We start from the raw sequence: 19,551 nt of genomic DNA, 5'->3' as shown, positions 1-19,551 counted from the left end.
TTTTTCATTCTTTTTTGGTGTGGGTTCACAGTGTGGCGCATATTTGTAACGTAACAGTGTTAAAGTTGTTTTATACGGTACGGCTACCGTCAGTGTAAGCTGTGTGGCTGATGACTAAGTATGCTTTGCTGTCTCCTACGTGTGCAAGTAAAAGCTACATACAACATGTGGCCGGGCTGGCACGCTGTTTGTAAATGCTATAGAGGACAATTACTGCAGTGCAATCAGGGCACGCCCTTAATTTAGTAATTAGAGTGAAAATAGGATTATATTTACCCTGGGAGTTATCTAGGAGAGGCACTGAGATCCATAAATCTCCTGGTAATATCAGGGGGATCGGCAAGTATGCAGCTGAGCCGCATCAGAGTGGTCAAAGAGCCGCATGCGGCTCCGGAGCCGCGGGTTGCCGACCCCTGCACTAGGGGAACATATTCTAAGTAACAAAGACTTAATTTAGAGTTTTTTGGCTAGGGTTAGGGTTAGAGGGTTCGGGCCAGGGTGAGAGGGTTAGGGTTATAATAAGGCCATGCCGAATAAGGCATTAATAAGTACTTAATAATGACTAGTAAAGAGCCAATATGTTACTAATTTGCATGTTAAAGGCCTACTGAAATGAAATTGTTTTTATTTAAACGGGGATAGCAGATCCATTCTATGTGTCATACTTGATCATTTCGCGATATTGCAATATTTTTGCTGAAAGGATTTAGTAAGAAACAACGACGATAAAGATCACAACTTTTGGTATCTGATTAAAAAAAGCCTTGCCCCTACCGGAAGTAGCGTGACGTAGTCAATTGAACAGCTCCTCACATTTCCTATTGTTAACAATGCAGCTAGAGCGATTCGGACCGAGAAAGCGACAATTACCCCATTAATTTGAGCGAGGATGAAAGATTTGTGGATGAGGAACGTTAAAGTGAATGACTAGAATGCAGTGCAAGACATATCTTTTTTTGCTCTGACCGTAACTTAGGTACAAGCTGGCTCATTGGATTCCACACGCTCTCCTTTTTCTATTGTGGATCACGGATTTGTATTTTAAACCACCTCGGATACTATATCCTCTTGAAAATGAGAGTCGTGAACGCGAAATGGACATTCACAGTGACTTTTATCTCCACGACAATACATCGACGAAACACTTTAGCTACGGAGCTAACGTGATAGCATCGTGCTTAACCGCATATAGAAACAAAATAAATAAATCCCTGACTGGAAGGATAGACAGAAGATCAACAATACTATTAAACCATGGACATGTAAATACATGGTTAATGCTTTCCAGCCTGGCGAAGGTTAACAATGTTGTTGCTAACGACGCCATTGAAGCTAACTTAGCAACCGTACCTCACAGAGCTATGCTAAAAACATTAGCTATCCACCTACGCCAGCCAGCCCTCATCTGCTCATCAACACCCGTGCTCACCTGCGTTCCAGCGATCGACGGTGCGACGAAGGACTTCACCCGATCACAGATGCGGTCGGCGAGACGGAGGAAGTTAAGGTGAGTTCGGCGGCTAACGCGTCTGCTATCCATCTCTGTCTTCCTGGTTGTGTTGCTGTAGTCCGCCGCTAATACACCGATCTCACCTACAACTTTCTCCTTTGCAGTCTCCATTGTGCATTAAACAAATTGCAAAAGATTCACCAACACTGATGTCCAGAATACTGTGGAATTATGAGATGAAAACAGAGCTATTTTGTATTGTATTCAATGGGGCACCGATACTTCTGTTTCACTGGGTACGTCACGCGCATACGTCATCATCCAAAGGCGTTTTCAACCGGAAGTTTAGCGGGAAATTTAAAATTGCACTTTATAAGTTAACCCGGCCGTATTGGCATGTGTAGCAATGTTAAGATTTCATCATTGATATATAAACTGTCAGACTGCGTGGTCGGTAGTAGTGGGTTTCAGTAGGCCTTTAATAAGCAACTAATTAATGATGAATATGTTCCCTATACTAAAGTGTTACCATGTTTTTTTACTGGTGCACAAAATGAACCGTGCATGAACATCACCTTGTTCAAACAACAAAACCAACACAGTGCATAAACTCACAACAAATTACACACCCGCAAATCAGTCTGACTTCTGCAGTTGCCGTATCCGTAATACGCCGATAGGGAGAAGTTTTTATTTACACGATGAGTCGGGTGTGTCTCGACCTCCGCCGATTCCCTGAGCCCGACTCACTGAACCCCTAGGGTTCGATCGAACCCAGGTTAAGAACCACTGGACTAGACGTATAAGATTTCATGGGATTTAGCGATTAGGATTGACAGATTGTTTGGTAAACGTATAGCATGTTCTATATGTTATAGTTATTTGAATGACTCTTACCATAATATGTTACGTTAACATACCAGGCACGTTCTCAGTTGGTTATTTATGCCTCATATAACGTACACTTATTCAGCCTGTTGTTCACTATTCTTTATTTATTTTTAAATTGCCTTTCAAATGTCTATTCTTGGTGTTGGCTTTTATCAAATACATTTCCCCCGACTTATTCTCTAGTGCGACTTATATATGTTTTTTTCCTTCTTCATTATGCATTTTCAGCCGGTGCGACTTATACTCCGAAAAATACGGTACTTAAGATAGGTTTGATGAAGAGTGCAGATTGTTCATTCTTCCTCAAACCTTTAAGAATTACTGCGATAGAGTAAAGCAAGGGTATTATTTATTTCCAATGATAACTGATAAATTGACAATAAAGAATATTTGAATCCTTTGAATGAATACTTTTCAATTTTCTTCCAGTCAGACAATATTTTTGGTACAATGGATGGAATTTTACCTGGGGACTGGTTTTGTCCCGATACCAATATTTTGGTTCTGGTACCGGTACCAAAATGTATTTCGATACTTTTCTAAATAAAGGGGACCACAAGAAATGTCATTATTGGCTTTATTTTATCAAAAAATGTTAAGGTACATTAAACATATGTTTCTTATTGCAAGTTTGTCCTTAAATAAAATAGTGAACATACCAGACAACTTGTCTTTTAGTACTAAGTAAACAAACAAAGACTCCTAAATAGTCTGCTGACGTATGCAGTAACATATTGTGTCATTAAAAGATTACAGTTGGTACAAAATGCGACTTTTGACAAGAACAAAAAAGTTTGATCATACTACACCTATACTGTATATATCTTTATATACCTATATACATACATACCTATATATATATACCTATACTGGTTCACCTGCACTGGCTTCCTGTGCACTTAAGATGTGAATTTAAGGTTTTACTACTTACGTATAAAAAACTACAAGGTCTAGCTCCATCCTATCTTGCTGACTGTATTGTACCATATGTCCCGGCAAGAAATCTGCTTTCAAAGAACTCCGGCTTATTAGTGATTCCCAGAGCCCAAAAAAAGTTTGCGGGCTATAGAGCGTTTTCTATTGGGGCTCCAGTACTCTGGAATGCCCTCCCGGTAACAGTTAGAGATGCTACCTCAGTAGAAGCATTTAAGTCCCATCTTAAAACTCATTTGTATACTCTAGCCTTTAAATAGACACCCTTTTTAGACCAGTTGATCTGCCGTTTCTTTTCTCCTCTGCCCCCCTCTCCCTTGTGGAAGGGGAGGGCACAGGTCCGGTGGCCATGGATGAAGTGCTGGCTGTCCAGAGTCGGGACCTGGGGTGGACCGCTCGCCTGTGCATCGGTTGGGGACATCTCTGCGCTGCTGACCCGTCTCCGCTCGGCATGGTCTCTTGTTGGCCCCACTATGGACTGGACTTTCACTATTATGTTAGATCCACTATGGACTGGACTCTCACTATTATGTTAGATCCACTATGGACTGGACTCTCACTATTATGTTAGATCCACTATGGACTGGACTTTCACAATATTATGCTAGACCCACTTGACGTCCATTGTATCCGGTCTCCCCTAGAGGGGGGGGAGTCACCCACATCTGCGGTCCTCTCCAAGGTTTCTCATAGTCATTCACATTGACATCCCACTGGGTTGTGAGTTTTTCCTTGCCCTCATGTGGGCTCTGAACCGAGGATGCCGTTGTGGCTTGTGCAGCCCTTTGAGACACTTGTGTTTTAGGGCTATATGAATAAACATTGATTGATTGATTGATTCATTTATTATTCTATTATTTTGTAAACATTATGAAGGACAAGCGGTAGAAAATGAATTACTAATCCACTTGTTCATTTACCGTTAATATCTGGTTACTTTCTCTTTTAACATGTTCTATCTACACTTCTGTTAAAATATAATAATCACTTATTCTTCTGTTGTTTGATACTTTACATTAGTTTTGGATCATACCACACATTTAGGTATCGATCCGATACCAAGTAGTTACAAGATCATACATTGGTCATATTCAAAGACCTCATGTGTCCAGGGACGTATATCCTGATAATATATATTTAAAAAAAATTAAAGAAGATGTTGTGATGCCAAAAAATTTTTACTTAATCATAGTAGTATCGACTAGATACGCTCCTGTACTTGGTATCATTACAGTGGATTTCAGGTGTAGATCCACCCATGGCGTTTGTTTACATTGTGATGCCGGTGAACTATTGTATCCTCCTACGGTGTGTAGTGAAGCATGTTTAGCTATTCCTCGTCCTGCAGTGATAATAATATGTGTAAGAAACGTACTTTATTTGTCAGAATTTGTGATTTAGAAGTAGCTAAAACACTGCAGACTCCGGCTGGACTTTAGCTGCTAGCTAGCTAGCCATGTCTTAAAGCACCTCTTCCTGAGGGTGTTTCATTGTTATAACTTCACCTTTATCTTTACTTTTTAAACCAAAATGCGTCCGTTCTCCCTTTTCTGTCTACACACTGTGTCTGCTTGTAAGTACACTGTGATTGTGCGCTGCCGAACATGCTCCTCTGCTTGTAAAACCAGCAAATTCACGATGTGACGACGACGGTGGAGTGGGGGACCGGTACTTTTTAGAGGCGGTATAGTACCGAATATGATCCATTAGTATCGCGGTACTATACTAATACAGGTATACTGTACAACACTCATGGGGACACACTCAGGATCTTACAGACCAACTCAAGAATGTTGGCATCAAATTCACACATTAAAGAAAATAAATAGGACCATATTTTTTTTGGACATGGAAATCCACCTCAAAGATGATGGCAGTCCAAACAATACTGTACACAGAAACTGTTCACAGAAAACAGACACAATGACCAACATTTTACTCTGGACCTCGAACGTCCCACAGCAATCAAACTATTAATAGCGAGGACAATATGAACGGGCCAACATCACAACAGAAGAAGAAGGCAGACAGAAGAAAGACGAACAAAGCGCACTCAAAATCTGCCAATATCCCAGCTCGGCCATCAAAAAAGAGAACAACAAGGAAAAGATAACAGAAGGAAAAAAAACAATGAATACAATGGAATAAAAAACAAAGAGGTCATAACCTTACTATAACGGTAATTCAACAAGTCAATGGGTCATGTAAACACACAAAATAAACACAGCGGTTTAACCTCGCACAAAAACAAGACAATTATTTGTACATCCAAAAGGACAAAATCAAACAGGACAAAAATGCAAAGTCATTGATGAAATCATGCAAAAAAACAAACAGGCAGAACATTCAACACATTATGGGACATATACTGTATATTTAAGCCATTCTGCCGGTTTTGAATAATAATATAGGGGATTTATGTATTTATTTATATTTACCCATCCATTTTCTACAGCTTGTCCCTTTTTACCATAACATTAAATTACAGAAAAATATTTTAAATTGTCATTTATGTTCCTTGAATTTGCCGAGAATGACAAAACTACACAACAACCATCAAAACATTCCCCATATTAAACTAGTGATACCATTTTTGATCCCACATTTACCTTTGCATAAACCAGGCGTCGGCAACCCAAAATGTTGCAAGAGCCACATTGGACCAAAAACACAAAAAAGACATCTGTCTGCAGCCGCAAAAAATTAAAAAGCCTTATATAAGTGTTATAATGAAGGCAACACATGATGTAAGTGTCTATATTAGCTATATTAGCCTACTATCAAAATGACTTTAAAGGTCTTATACAAGTGTTATAATGAAGACAACACATGATGTAAGTGTCTATATTAGCTATATTAGCCTACTATCAAAATGACTTTAAAGGTCTTATACAAGTGTTATAATGAAGACAACACATGATGTAAGTGTCTATATTAGCTATATTAGCCTACTTTAAAAATGACTTTAAAAGTCTTATATAAGTGTTATGATGAAGACAACACATGATGTAAGTGTCTATATTAATTATATTAGCTTACTATCAAAATGACTTTAAAAGTCTTGTATAAGTGTTATAATGAAGACTGCACATTATGTAAGTGTCTATATTAGCTATATTAGCCCACTTTAAAAATGACTTTAAAAGTCTTGTATAAGTGTTATAATGAAGACAGCACATTATGTAAGTGTCTATATTAGCTATATTAGCCCACTTTAAAAATGACTTTAAAAGTCTTATGTAAGTGTTATAATGAAGACAACACATGATTTAAGTGTCTATATTAGCTATATTAGCCTACTATCAAAATGACTTTAAAAGTCTGATATAAGTGTTATGATGAAGACAACACATGATGTAAGTGTCTATATTAGCTATATTAGCCTACTATAAAAATGACTTTAAATTTCTTATATAAGTGTTATGATGAAGACAACACATGATGTAAGTGTCTATATTAATTATATTAGCCTACTATCAAAACGACTTTAAAAGTCTTGTATAAGTGTTATAATGAAGACAGCACATTATGTAAGTGTCTATATTAGCTATATTAGCCCACTTTAAAAATGACTTTAGAAGTCTTATGTAAGTTTTATAATGAAGACAACACATTATGTAAGTGTCTATATTAGCTATATTAGCCTACTATCAAAATGACTTTAAAAGTCTTATATAAGTGTTATAATGAAGACAACACATGATGTAAATGTCTATATTAGCTACATTAGCCTACTATCAAAATTACTTTAACAGTCGTATATAAGTGTTATAATGAAGACAATACATGATGTAAGTGTCTATATTGGTGGGCTTTGCTGGGCTCTATTTTCAACTAAATCTAGTTCAAAAACATTTCTGGGGTGGTTATCAAAGTAAAATCGAAGCCTATTGATTTTGAACTGCTGTGGACAAAAGTCGAATCAGTATATGTTCTTTTTTTTTCTTGTCAACATCCATGCTTCAAGCACTCAGGGATTAGACTACAAACAACATTATAACACTTCTAGGACCCACTGGCCAGGGCAGCTAAGGTCAGACGGGTTCCTTGGTGCTCTACAAGTTGTCAAATGTAAACTGACTTGCTTGTCGGTTATCACCGAGCAAGAACTCCATGCTGCTACCCTGTATTTATTGATTTATTTTTTTTCTTATCCAGCAACCGCATACACATCTAATAGATACACAAACTTGTTTTCAGGCTTATTAGTTGTCTGATGAAGTGGAAAGACAAACAGGGGAGAGCGAGTCTATACTGTTGTCTCCGTAAAATCACACTCCGGATAGAGATAGAGAAATACTGCTTTAATTAAAACAACATGGCAGGATTTTATTTTGTTGTTTTTTTTTTCTCCTCGTGGTGCTTTCTTTGTTCACCGCGCAGTTCAAAGTACATGAACAACAACGCCACGGGTCAGCCTGGGTGAGACTGGAAGGGTAACCATAGCAACAGCATCCTCGCTGAATTCCAGGTAATTAACAGCGTTGTGGACTTTCTATAACATGAGGTGAAAAGAACTCTGCTTTGTGAAAGATAACGCTCACTTTTGAGACGCACGGTCGTTATTTGCCTTATTTAGTTACATGACGAGCAGGATGATAAACAAAGTAAATGAATGCAAAAGGAGTGGTGTGGTATTACCTTGATCAAGTGAAGGCACACGCCAACCAAATTGTCATGCTCTACATTTTCCCTCTCGTTCCTCCTCCTTTTTTCCTTTTCAGCCTCCTCTGTGTTTTTTTTTTTTTCTTTCCTCCTGTCCCGCGGGGAGGCAGGGGAAAAGTGAGGGGACGGAATCTAGGACACATGAAATATTAAATTTCTTCCTCGGAAGTTCTTATCATCATCATATGTTGCTTTCATCTCTGGTTTACTCACTTTTTTTTTTTACGAGGGCTTCTTCCAACTCTTCATTCATATTCTTTGTTGCACTTCTCTCTGTCAATTTTTATCAAGCGCTCGTTCAGCTTGAAGAACCAAAAAGAGGTCATGAATGGCTTTATTCCCCTGAGAACTTTTTGGCGCCATTAAGTATTTGGCCTATTCGCTGATCCCCACCCACTCACTGGCTTCATGTAATTTTAATATCCGCTGCAAATGACTTTCAAGTGAGGCAAGAAACAAAAGGATTTCTTCTACAAACCCCGTTTCCATATGAGTTGGGAAATTGTGTTAGATGTGAATATAAACGGAATACAATGATTAGCAAAGCATTGTATTCCGTTTAAAACAAGATTGGAAATACAGAGTAAGATGTAGTCTATTTAGGGAGCTTGTCATGTTCCTCGGAAATATAGATAACCCCGTCTGACCCACAGAAGTACACAGTAATTTCCAGTCTACAAACCGCTACTTTTCCCCCCATACTTTCAACAAAGATGCGGCTAATTTATGGATTTTTTGGATTCACCAGGGTCACATACGGCCGATGAATTTAGCCTCGTCACATCAGATCAATGAACTTTACGAATGGTCACAAATTGTTCACACTTAATTAAACGCACTCACACAATCATTCAGTGAGCCATTTGTCACATTATGCACTCACCCTCATCAAGGCACGACAAAATACAGACAACGCAGCCCCAAAAGCCGAAAGCGACCGACGCGGTAGGGATGATACTCGAAACCGTGTGTAATGTTCTATAATTTCAACGGAACATATAACAGTTTGGTGTTGTTTACTTGAGTCATATTGCAGTCTACTGTTGCGTCCGACCAGTTCTTCCTCCAAGGGAATCTAAGTTACTGGTCAATCCCAAGTTCTTTAGATGACATATGCTGAGTAAGAAGGACCCTCAAGACAGTTTTGGAATATTATCAAGTTTTACTGAAAGTTTCAGGAGAACCAGCTAGACCAATACATTCATACCGGCTTCCTAAGTTGTTCTGGCATTTTCCAATGTAAAACGCAACTCTTTTCACACAAAGAAAGCCCACATTCCCCCTCTCTCAACACTGATAAGAAGAGAGTCGTGGTGGTTGTCTTCACATTCCTGATGGTTTACGACCAGGCATCTGAAATGTCTAAAGAAACTGGTAGAATATCCAAGGGAGAAGCTCTAGCCACTAGGGATGATACTCGAAACCGGTTTTCCCGGTTGTTCGATAAGAAAAGAACCGAGTCCTCGGACTCGAATCCCTTTTTGAGAACCGGTACCCGTTATCGAGACCACTATAGTAAAGAAAAAGAGTCGGTTCTTTATTTGAATCCCTGGGAACGAATCCCGTCCCGACAAGAAATGCCCAGTGGAACATCACAAGAAATGACGTCACGTAGCTCAGGCATTAGGCGCAGATAGGAAAAGTAGGAAAAAAATGGACCGGAAAAAGTGCTCCAAGGCATGGCTTAATTTCACCCAAAAAAACGAGGTAGCGGCAATATGCAGTTATTGCCAGGCTTCGCTCTCGTGTAAGTACAACAAGCGTGTCGTGTCTTCGAAGCACCGGTAGAGACGACGAAGAACGCCCCTCTCCCTTCTGCCAGCTGCCCCTGTCCCAGCTACAGTGACGGTGACGCCGGTGAGTAACTAACGTTAACTGTTGCCGGTTAATTTCCATATCTGCTCACTTGTAGTAACGTTACCTCTTATGTCAACCAGGACTGCAGTAATGTTAGCTAGATTAACGTTACCTAAACATAGTCAGCGGTTAACGGTAACGTTAACGTGAGCCTTTTTGTATGTGTCTGATAACGTCAACGTTATCTTGTAATCTACACCACGACAGAGTTTGCAAGTCCGTCTAATAAACTAGTGCTCTCTTTATTTCTGAAGTTTATTTGGAACATGAACATATTTACAGTATAATACATCACAGTTTCATATCATTTCACTTTACAGGAGTAGGAAGAAGTAAAGCTTATTTAATCCTACCCCTTTCCCACTTCATAGCGTTTACAAATATATACATCAGTTACTGACCTTTTTATAATAAAATATCTGTGAATTAGTATATACAACAGTTTTGTAATATGTAATTAAGTAATTCAGTCATTATTAATATACTGAGATGAAGAATATCTTATTTTCAATAAGGTCGAAAGCAGTGACGTGCGGTCACTAGAGGGAAAGAAAAAAAATGTAAAAAGAAAAAAAATTAATTAAATTGTTATATGTATTCAGTGATTATACTATAACGTTATTTTCCATTTAACTTCACCAGTTTTAGATTATTTTTATTCAAAATCGCTGAATTTTCACATTTTCCGTTCAAATACTGAGAAGAGACGGTGCGGTGATCAGCAGCCATTTGAGGCACGTCACTGCGTTGTGCCTCAACATGGATTGCGGACTCGGCTAACTGCTGGCCTGCTGTGCAGTGAGATCGTATTGCTATATGAATTATATTATACATTTCCATAGTTTAGTTAGCTGAGGTATATAATGTACAGTGTATTTTGTCAACAACTGTATGTGTGTAACGTATTTCTTGTGCTGAGCGATCATAAAACTGCTGCGAAGACGCACTGTGGGAGGCTCGCAGTAACCCCGCCTCCTTGTGCCAAGCACCCCCGTCGCAGAATGCACCGCCCGACGGGAGCGCCACACCAACCAAAGCCCACACCCAAACCCTCCACGTGCAAGACTGAATCCACCCAAAAAAAGTCACTTAACAAGAAGCCAAAAAGTGCAAAAACAACAATGCTCGCGGCGGAGGAGCCGTGTACGAGTGCAGGGACACAAAATTAGGTACACCTGCAGACTGCAGCACAGATTTCATATTTCATTCATTCACAACTCCTCCAACACGAACACCACTGTTCCCGCACTTATAAGTAAAGGTAAGACCATAATAACGTTTTTTTTTTATTAAATGTGCTTTTTTGTGTGCTACAGTTTGTATGTGTAAAGTTAAAGTTAAGTTAAAGTACCAATGATTGTCACACACACACTAGGTGTGGTGAAATTTGTTCTCTGCATTTGACCCATCCCCTTGTTCACCCCCTGGGAGGTGAGGGGAGCAGTGGGCAGCAGCGGCGCCGTGCCCGGGAATAATTTTGGTGATTTAACCCCCAATTCCAACCCTTGATGCTGAGTGCAAAGCAGGGAAGAATGCTGGTATGAGCTTTTAAACATAACCCGTTAACTGCTGCCAATCAAATGGTGAATAAGATACTCTTTAGGGTTCATATGTTTGTAAATCTGACTGTGATGAAGTCAGTGCCTCACCAGTCATGAACCTCACCGCACGTCACTGGTTGAAAGTATTTCTAATAATTCTTCTTCTTTGTACTTTGTAAGCACTATTCATTTGAACAACCTCTTAAACTGGATCATATCAGTACAATGTTTAACTTCTTCACTTAATCCATTTCATCATTTAATTCCACATCATTTTAGCTGTTTGCAATTTTGCCAAATCATCGAACTTTAATATTTTTGACTCAATAAATAAAGTGTTTGTATGTTCTCTATATCCAACATTATGTATCAGTCTAATTCTGTTTTATTGTAACAGGGTTAACGAATGTAGCGCACATTTGTAGTTATTTCCCCACATTTCTGCACAATAACTCAGATATGGTAATACTATAGTAGCGAGCAGTAGCGAATGTGAAGTGATTTGTTAAACCAAATATTGTGTGTTTTTTTTCCATATACAACAACCTATCTGGACTCGATAAGAGAATTGATAAGGAATCGGTTCGACAAGAGGATTCGATAATAGGCTCGAACTCGATAATTTCTTATCTAACATCATCCCTACGACGCGGTCATACTACCCACCCACTCACTGGCTTCATGTAAATTTGAATATCCGCTGCAAATGACTTTCAAGTCAGGCAAGAAACAAAAGGATTTCTTCTAAAACAAGATTGGAAATACAGAGTGAGATGTAGTATATTAAGGGAGCTTATCATGTTCCTAGGAATGATAAATAACCTCGTCTGACCCACAGGAGTATACAGTAATTTCCAGTCTACAAACCGCTACTTTTCCCCCCATACTTTCAACAAAGATGCGGCTAATTTATGGATTTTTTGGATTCACCAGGGTCACATACGGGCAATAAATTTAGCCTCGTCACATCAGATCAATTAACTTTACGAAGAGTCACAAATTGTTCACACTTAATTAACACGCGAAGTCCCAGAGAAGGGTCAATTGACATTTTTACCTAGAAAACACACAAGAGGGTCATTTGACCCCTAGTCCCCCCTGTGGACACTCCTTTTGTTATGAAAATGTGGCTGTTAGTGGCACACGGCAGGGGGCCACTTGAGCCTGTGTGGGGGAGGGGACCTTACAGCTCAAGCTTTAGTTCTGAGGTAGGTTGTGTGTGTTTTTGCAAGGATCAACAGAATGAAGGGATCAACACTCTGACATTTATTGTTAAAAAAAATACAAAACAAAACATATTTACAAAGAATGAAAAAGCAACTGTTTTCCCAGTTTTGGTGTGGAGGGTTGTTGCAGAAGCAATTGTTATTTTTGTGTGCCAAAAATAGTTTAAAAAAAAAAATTTACAAAGAAAAAAGCATATTTACAAAGAATGAAAAACCATGTCCATGTAAACGTGACTGACATACATTTGAGCAGTCACTCACAATCCTGGCACTGCCATTGCTCCTTTCGGCATTTCCCACATGTATAATTTTTCTGTCTACCTAGACAAACTGCCCCTAACAGCCTCATTACCATAACAAAATGAGTGATTAGTGTATTCGGGAAAAGCGTCGGGCCAAATGACCCCTCTCTGGGTCTTCTAGGTAGACAGAAAAATGCTGGGACTTCTAGTGTTAAACACACTCACACAATCATTCAGTGAGCCATTTAGCGCATTATGCACTCACCCTCATCAAGGCATGACAAAATACACACAACGCAGCCCCAAAGCTGAAAGCGACCAACGAGGCTATTGAAAAATGAAACGGCCGCCGCACAAAACGGAAATCCACCACCACCGACGGTATGCGAAAGGACTGACCGCCGTGCGCCAAAGAAGAAGGCGCAATCCCCGAGGCGAACCGCTTCGATACGAAAGAGAAAGCAAAAACGAGGTCGAGAAAATGCCAGATGAAGTCACCCCGAGTCCCCCTCAACTCCAACACCAAAGACGCTCTGGATAAGGGAGAGAAGGACGACAAAGACAATGCTTCCCGGTACAAAATAAAATGTAGGTGTGGCTTATAATTAGGTGTGCTCTACAGCTAGGAAACTACGGTAATATGTACTTGTTTTGAAGGTGCACAATGTACTCTTTACTGTGTGGTTTGTCCCACTTTAACAAAAGTAGTGCTAATTTACATCTTGATGAACTAATATCCTTAGTCCTTGTGGGAACCTATTTGGTTCTCCATACTTTCATGTACCCATCCATCCATTTTGTCTACTGCCAGTCATGATCAACATCGAAGGTGAGCTGGAGATTATGGTACTTGGCTTTGGGCCGGAGCAGGGCACATATAGAAAAAACATTCACACTCACATTCACACCTACATACAAAGTACTTAGGGTGTGCATGTTTTGGGGAATGTGGGGGGAAGCTGGAATACCCGGAAAGGACAAGAAGGCCAAGAAGTTGCTTTGGATGGAAGAGTGAAGTCAGACTCCGTTCTAGAAGTTTGTTATTGTATTCATAGAAATTTGCCATCGCCCCCTAATCCCAAACACTATAATGACCTCAAGGCATAGGAAAGAACAATTTTAAAAGAATATCAAACAAGAGTTTCGATCTCTAGGGGCTTCAATGCGAGGATATATTTCTATCAGGGGTCACTGTTCATGCAGTCATTGGCCAGTCTATACATGTAAATCATCAATAGTTGACATGCGTACTAAATGGATAATATTTGTGTTCAATATTCTCATATTGAACACAATAATGGCCAAAAAGAATGGGGTGAACAAACAGTGTGAGATGTAGAATAAATAACTTTTTACGGCGGCCATGGTTTGTCCAGTTCGAAGGCCCTAGGGTTCAGCTGACAAAGAAACCTACCTTTTTTGTGTTGTGGTTATAGACAAAGTTTGAAATTGTGGTGTCGAGGGTCCTTTTGTTCAGACTCTTCCTTTTAAAAACGTTTGTTAGGATTGGGATGGTTAACCACAAGGACAAGGGGATCTGTTTAGATTTGAACTGGAATTGGGCATGGCATGTTGGGTAATCTTTGCTAAAATGTCGTAAGGGGGGACCCTTACAAAAAATTCAAAAAAACGGACTTGCATCAGCAGCACAATACTGGTGCTGTAGTTGTAGGAGATGTCTCAAAACGTCATCAGGAGTCCCGACAAAACCCGAAAATGGCAGAAAATGCATATTTTACGAAACATTTTTTTAGCTAAAATGTTGTACAAAAAATTCAAAAAACGGACTTGCTTCAGCAGCACAATTCTGGTGCTGTAGTTGTAGGAGATGTCTCAAAACGTCATCAGGAGTCCCGACTAAACCCAAAAATGGCAGAAAATGCACATTTTACGAAAAAATGTTTTAGCTAAAATGTCGTAAGAGGGGACCCTTACAAAAAAATTTTAAAAAACGGACTTGCTTCAGCAGCACAACACTGGTGCTGTAGTTGTAGGAGATGTCTCAAAACGTCACCAGGAGTCCCGACAAAACCCGAAAATGGCAGAAAATGCTTTTTTGGGGAAAACGTTTTTTCGCAAAAACAATTTCAAAAAAACGGACTTGCTTCAGCAGCACAATTCTGGTGCTGTAGTTGTAGGAGATGTCTCAAAACGTCATCAGGAGTCCCTACAAAACCCGAAAATGGCAGAAAATGCATATTTTACGAAAACATTTTTTAGCTAAAATGTCTTTACAAAAAATTCAAAAAAATGGACTTGCTTCAGCAGCACAATTCTGGTGCTGTAGTTGTAGGAGATGTCTCAAAACGTCATCAGGAGTCCCTACAAAACCCGAAAATTGCAGAAGATGCTTTTTTTGGGAAAACTTTTTTTCGCAAATTTTTTTTTTAAAAAACGGACTTGCTCCAGCAGCACAATTCTGGTTCTGTAGTTGTAGGAGATGTCTCAAAACGTCATCAGGAGTCCCGACAAAACCCGAAAATGGCAGAAAATGCTTTTTTTTAAAAAACCTTTTTTCACTAAACTGTCGTAAGGGGGGACCGTTACAAAAAATTCAAAAAAAACGGACTTTCAGCAGATTGTAGGAGATGTCTCAAAACATCATCAGGAGTCCCGACAAAACCCGAAAAAGGCAGAAAAGTATTTTTTGGGGAAAACTTTTTTTCGCTAAAAAAAATTCAAAAAAACGGACTTGCTTCAGCAGCACAATACTGGTGCTGTAGTTGTAGGAGATGTCTCAAAACGTTTTCAGGAGTCCCGACAAAACCCTAAAATGGCAGAAAATGCATATTTTACGAAAGCATTTTTTAGCTAAAATGTCATAAAGGGGGACCCTTAAAAAAATTCAAAAAAACGTACTTGGCAGCACAATACTGGTCCTGTAGTTGTAGGAGATGTCTCAAAACCTCATCAGGAGTCCCTATAACCCCGTCAATTACAGAAAATCATTTTTTTTTTAAAACTTTTTGCTAAAATGTCACAAGGGGGCACCCTTACACAAATAAATAAAAAAACAGTCTTCCTTAAACAGCACAATACTGGTCTTCTAGTTGTAATAGATTTCTCAAAACCTCATCGGGAGTCCCTACAAAACCCGTAAATGACAGAAAATTTTTATTTTTTGACAAAAAAATGTTCTTTAAAATGTCATAAGGGGGGACCCTTACACAAAAAATAAAAAAACGGTCTTCCTTAAACAGCACAATACTGGTCCTCTAGTTGTAGGAGACATCTCTAAACCACATCAGAAGTCCCAATCAAACCCGTAAATGACAGAAAATTAATGTTTTTGAAAACTTTTTTTCGCTAAAATGTTATAAGGGGGGAGGGAACCTTACACAAACATTTTAAAAACGGTCTTGCTACAGCAGCACAATACTATAAATTTAGCGTGTCCAGGGGCAAGCCTGGTTTTGTTGTGCACGGTGCCTTGAGAAGAAGAAGGTGGTACAGTATGGTTTAGATTTGTGTTATAGGCTGTTGTTTGTTACTGTCCAATAACAATCTTGTACATATAAAAACATTTGGGTTAAAATGCCTTAATCCCTAGCTTTTACACTTCTGACACCATTTCACAAAAAGTGTCAGAAGGAAGAACAAATAGATATTTCATACATGCTCTCAGTGGTTACACAAAATTGCCAATCATTACATTTTTTGGTTTAAATCTCAAAATGTAGACGGGCTTTTGGCTTAAATTAAAAATGAATAGCCGTGTTTTTTTCAGACTATGAGGTGCACTTAAAATCCTTTAATTTGATCAAAACTCAACAGTGCGCTTTATAACCCGATGTGCCTAATGTACGGAATAATTTTGGCCGTGCTTACCGACCTCAAAGCTATTTTAATTGGTACAAGGTGAAATGACAAGTGTGACCAGTAGATGGCAGTCACACATAAGAGACACGTGGAGACTGCATCACGATGGCAGTCACACATAGGAGATACGTGTAGACTGCAATATGACTCAAGTAAACAACACCAACATTTTAAATGTTCCATTGAAAATATAGAACATTAGACACGGCGCTCAAACATTTATCAAAATATTTTAGTAGGACTTTGGTAAGCTATGAAGCCGCACCGCTTGATGGATGTTACTGTGCTTCAACATACGAGTATTATGGTGTGTGTATAAGGTAAGACATATTATTTGTTTTGCATTATGCAAAAGCAACTTTTCTTACCTTCTGGTACTTGTTGATCTGTATTTGGGATCTGCATAAGTCCTGAAAAATTGCGCACATCCGCCTTTGTAGTCGATAACCTTCTTCTTGTTCTCTATCTTCTTATTAAGTTAAAGTTCAAGTACCAATGATTGTCACACACACATTAGGTGTGGCGAAATGATTCACTGCATTTAACCCATCACCCTTGATCACCCCTTGGGAGGTAAGGGGAACAGTGAGCAGCAGCGGGGGCCGCGCCCGGGAATCATTTTTTGGTGATTTAACCCCCAATTCCAACCCTTGATGCTGAGTGTCAAGCAGGGAGGTAATGGGTCCCATTTTTTATAGTCTTTTTATAGGTATGACTCGGCCGGGGTTTGAACTCACAACCTACCCATCTCAGGGCAAACACTTCTTGTTATGGGACATTCATCCTCCGCTGTTACCATTTCTAATATAAAGTAGTGTAAAGTTCTTACTTATATCTGTCAGTAAACTCGCCACGAAAGCGCTAAAACATACCGGTGTAGTGAGTTTACATTATTCACCCAAGGATCTTTAGTTATTAGAGTTCCGGTCAGACGGTTTGTCACGGGACACATTTCCGACGTTCTTGTTGCACTAGTGAGCCACGGATGAGGAGATGCTGCTCGGTTATTGATTGAAGTAAAGTCTGAATGTCATTAAAACAGTTAGCGCCATCTTTTGACACTTCTTCCACCGCTACAACAAAGATGACGGGGAGAAGACGCTGTCGAAGGTGAGCCACGTAAATAAGACCGTCCACAAAACGGCGCATCCGGAAGCGACTGTCAGAAAGCAACTTGGAGATGATGTGTAAAACATCATCCATGCAACATTTTGAGCAAAGAACCATCATCACATGTTATGTAGACCACAGTGAAGTGTTTTTTATTTTGAAAAAAATAATAATAATATGACCCCTTTAAAGGCCTACTGAAACCCACTACTACCGACCACGCAGTCTGATAGTTTATATATCAATGATGAAATCTTAACATTATAACACATGCCAATACGGCCGGGTTAACTTATAAAGTGACATTTTAAATTTGCCGCTAAACTTCCGGTTCGAAACGCCTCTGAGGATGACGTATGCGCGTGACATAGCCCGGGGAACACGGATATGCCTTCCACATTGAAGCCAATACGAAAAAGCTCTGTTTTCATTTCATAATTCCACAGTATTCTGGACATCTGTGTTCGTGAATCTGTTGCAATCATGTTCATTGCATTATGGAGAAAGAAGCTGAGCAAGCAAAGAAGAAAGTTGTCGGTGCGAAATGGACGTATTTTTCGAACGTAGTCAGCAACAACAGTACACAGCTGCCGCTTCTTTGTTTTCATTCCCGAAAGATGCAGTCAAGATGGAAGAACTCGGATAACAGAGACTCTAACCAGGAGGACTTTTGACTTCGATACACAGACGCCTGTAGAGAACTGGGACAACACAGACTCCTACCAGGATTACTTTGATTTGGATGACAAAGACGCAGACGTGCTACTGTGAGTATGCAGCTTTGGCTTCTAAACATTTGATCGCTTGACCGTATGTGCGCAACTTTTTTTTGCGTATGTACTTAACTTTTTTTTAAATATATAAGCTTTATGAACCTTGGGTTAGGTGAACGGTCTTTTGGGCTGAGTGATTGTGTGTGTTGATCAGGTGTTTGAATTGTATTGGCGTGTTCTATGGAGCTAGGAGCTAGCATAGGAGCTAGGAGCTAGCATAACAAACACGCAGGTGTTTTTATGCAGGATTAATTTGTGGCATATTAAATATAAGACTGGTTGTGTTGTGGCTAATAGAGTATATATATGTCTTGTGTTTATTTACTGTTGTAGTCATTCCCAGCTGAATATCAGGTCACCCCCGGCTCTCACAGCATCTTCCCTATCTGAATAGCTTCAACTCCCCACTAGTCCTTTACTTGCACTTTACTCATCCACAAATCTTTCATCCTCGCTCAAATTAATGGGGAAATTGTCGCTTTCTCGGTCCGAATCTCTCTCACTTCATGCGGCCATCATTGTAAACAATAGGGAACTTTGCGTATATGTTCAACTGACTACGTCACGCTACTTCCGGTAGGGGCAAGCCTTTTTTTTATCAGATACCAAAAGTTGCAATCTTTATCGTCGTTGTTCTATACTAAATCCTTTCAGCAAAAATATGGCAATATCGCGAAATGATCAAGTATGACACATAGAATAGATCTGCTATCCCCGTTTAAATAAAAAAAATTCATTTCAGTAGGCCTTTAAGACGGTAAGTCTTCCTATCAATTTCAACATGGTTACTGCACATGGTCAATAATTCAGTCCTATGCGTGCTTTAATGGCTATCTCGTACTTTGCAGGTGGTGGACTGTGAATGAGAATATCCACAGCCTGTGAGTTTTCCTACAGCGGCCGTATCTTTTCCCCTGTTCCAGGGTCCTATTAGGCAACACTCCATGCCGGCGTGTTTTTTTTATTATTTTTTTCGCAGGCCGTTTGAAGACGGAAATGTCTGCCGCTCTGAAGTGCTGATTTACTCACTGGGGGGAAGCAGAA

The sequence above is a fragment of the Entelurus aequoreus genome, linkage group LG24, assembly GCF_033978785.1.
Source record: "Entelurus aequoreus isolate RoL-2023_Sb linkage group LG24, RoL_Eaeq_v1.1, whole genome shotgun sequence".
In the NCBI taxonomy this organism is placed as follows: domain Eukaryota; kingdom Metazoa; phylum Chordata; class Actinopteri; order Syngnathiformes; family Syngnathidae; genus Entelurus; species Entelurus aequoreus.
Note: the sequence above shows the minus strand (reverse complement) of the source record.